The 3,254-nt window shown below is 35.8% G+C and overlaps 1 protein-coding gene across 5 annotated transcripts in view; it reads left to right on the plus strand.

Annotated features, from left to right (window-relative positions):
• Cdh18 (cadherin 18) overlaps positions 1 to 3,254 on the plus strand; it is an 814,309-nt gene that overhangs the window by 669,774 nt on the left and 141,281 nt on the right. The gene's annotated exons all lie outside the window — the stretch shown is intronic.

A 3,254-nucleotide genomic window follows, 5' to 3' on the forward strand; every position in this document is an offset into this window, starting at 1 on the left:
CAATATCAGATGACAGCCCATAAACACTAAGAAAATCGGAGCCAGGCATGTTGGTGCAGACCTACAACCCTAGCACTGAAAGGCTGATGCAGAAGGGTGGCAAGTTTGTGGGACAGAGTGAGACCCTGTCTAACAGAAGGAGAAATTGAGAATGATGGAAAGAGCGAGAGAGAGTGAGAGAGAGAGAGAGAGAGAGAGAGAGGAGATAAATAATACTAAGCTAGTGTGAAAAACCAGAGGGAGAAATACTAGTTCAAAATCTTACTGAAAAGTTACATAGACATATCTCTACATGTGTCCCAATGTATAGCCGAAGGCTATATAGCAAGAAATAGTGCCACACCGTCAAAAAGACTCCCCAAATTACACAGGCTATTGTCATAGGCCTTGATTACCTCACAGAACTTAAAAGTAAGATCCTACTGCTGAAGAGAGGGCATACTTCAGACACAGGACTTGAAGCAGTAGAGCTGGAACTGACCTGGAAGGCACCTCCCTGAAGACTAGCTCCCATAGTTTTGAAGGATACTATGCAAGCTGCTGAGGGGAAAAAAAATCACTCAATGGTACCACCCCACCTTTAAGGCCTAATAACCACAACAATGACCAGAACACAAAACTACATTGGAGCATTAGGGGTAATTTTATCTTGGGAGTAATTAACAACAACTAATTGGACTTAAATTCCACTCAATGAAAGTGAATTCATGTGTTGTACTGTAAACATAGCGAAATACACATGGCTGGAGAGGTCATAAATCATAGAGAAAATTAAGAGTGTCACATGTCTAAACAAATGTAATTTCTTATTATATGCTAAATATGGATCTATATATTTGTATTCATATGAAAGTTACTACTCATCAAAGAAGCTTCTTTTGCACAGACAGACTATTACAGAGTTCCACAACTTTTAGTTGGGACAACTGTTCTCTTCAGGGAGGATGATGATCACAGTGAGTTTCTGGGTACGGAAGTGAGGGATATATGGGGATCTCTTCTACTTCTTCTCAGTTTTATTGTAAGTGTACCTAAATCTGACCTAAAATTAAAATATATGAAGAAGGAAAAAGGAAAGCTACTAGGCACCTCTAGGTCAACCAGTTTCATGCATCTAGACTCTTTGTTAGAAAATTATCTACAATGGGATCCTGCCAGGAAACTGCCAGACAGCCTAATTACAAGTCCCTAAGGATGGTTCATCGATCATCTCAAGGACTGGAATGCATTCAAGATACCAATGACTTTAAATATATCCCAAGACTGTTGTTTCTCAGAACTATGAGTCAGTTTGGACAGGACCTGTTATTTCCATGAGTAAAGCTGGCTAACATGTTTCTTTTCACTTTGTTCAGGAAATAGATATAGAGGACAAGGGAATGCCCTTACTTGAATTTATTATATACTGAGAAACAGGGAGTTTCATTCATCTTCCTTATCTAATCTTCCAAGATATAACCAGATGAGTGCTACCAGATAATACATTCTAGACAAGATAGAGACACAGCCCCATGAAATCCCAGGACTATGGTTGCCTAACAAAACCTATATAATGGCAATATCATTTGACATGACAATGTTTTTGGTGGAAATGACAGTGTCCCACCTCTAGATAAAGAGTTACAGGTGATGGATTCTGAGGGAGAGAGTATTAGTTTACTCCAGGGACAATTTTCCTGGTACGTTATTTAATCCCAAGTTCTCAGACCTAAACAAATGTACACACAAGCACAATTCAATGGACTAAGATGTGTACTTGTGAATACATTTATGTATATATAACAATAAGAAGAGAGTATGAAATTGAGAGGACATGAGAGAGGCCATAGGAGGAGGTGGAAACAGGAGTGAAATGTGTGGAAATGATGCAAGTAGAGCACTCGTGTGAAAATCTCAAAAATATTATATAACAAACCTAAGTATATATAAAGAGAACCTTCTTTATTTCATGAAAACTGGTTTTTATCTATAGATATTTATATTTTATGCTGTCAATTTACTAATCATATTTTTAGATTAATCATGGCAATATTCTTGTACATTCTTATCAAATATAAATCCCATTTTTGTTGTATTTTCTTTAAATAAAGTCATATTTACTTTTAAAATAAAACAAATATATGATATACATGCCATGTGTAAAATGTTCATGTGTTCTTTGATCTTCATTCCTACAAAATTCAATCCCTACTTATGTAAGTATCATATGTGATAAAATATTATTCTTTGCAATGAAGATGCTTGAGGCTTTTTCATATGCATGAGTCAGATGAATCATTTATTATAATATTATTGTAATTTATTTTGATAGGAATCATTTTCTTTTCTACTTAGCTTCAGGAAAGTTTTTCCCTAATGGCCTCAATTATTTGTTCACAATGTTTGAAATTGTGGGACCTTTTTTCCTTAAGCCTGAGGCTTTCCATTCAAAGTCATTACAAAACCAATCAATTTTCTGCAAAAGAAGAGAAGAGCATAAATTTCTTAATGTCCTGTATTCAAAATCATCCATTTGATAATCCTTTGTACTTGTAAAGTGTTCCTTTAAAAAAAAAAAAAAACCTTGGTCATACAACATAATTTTCTTACTAAAGATATAATATGCAAAAAGGATTAGTAAATTTTGTATCTTACAGTTAAAGTTGGTCATTTTCTAAACATTGCAATGATATCAAAGGGAATGTCAGTTTGATTGAAGAAACTGGCAATTTTCTCAAAGGTCACATGGCTTAATATATTAATAAATATATAAAAGAATGTTTTTATATTGACTCCTAATTGCTCATTGCTATATGCATAGATTAGCGCATCTCTCAGTGTCATCAGAGAAGCTTCACTTTGCAGTAGATTGCCACAGAAATGCAACTGACCAATGTGCAGAGAACAAGGAACTGCTGAATCTCAGCCTTAAAACACCCGTATCACACTTCCTCCTCTGAAGGCTCAGGGAAGAGGGCGTAAAAGATTTTAAGGGGCAGATGCAGTGGATTACTACAATAAAACACTGCATTCCAGGCATAACTGGGCAGCACTACATATGGACTCACAGCACACACACACACACACACACACACACACACACACACACACACACAAAGAGATAGAGACAGACAGAGACAGAGAGAAAGAGAGAAATAATTCAAAAACAATAAAATACTTATGGGCTCATTAATGGGCTGTGGTTAACTTGTCTTCTGCAAAAGTATGGTTTTAAAGTTATGATTGAATTGATGGGGTATGATTGAATTAAGGAT

The sequence above is a fragment of the Nannospalax galili genome, unplaced genomic scaffold, assembly GCF_000622305.1.
Source record: "Nannospalax galili isolate Female #2095 unplaced genomic scaffold, S.galili_v1.0 scaffold207, whole genome shotgun sequence".
In the NCBI taxonomy this organism is placed as follows: domain Eukaryota; kingdom Metazoa; phylum Chordata; class Mammalia; order Rodentia; family Spalacidae; genus Nannospalax; species Nannospalax galili.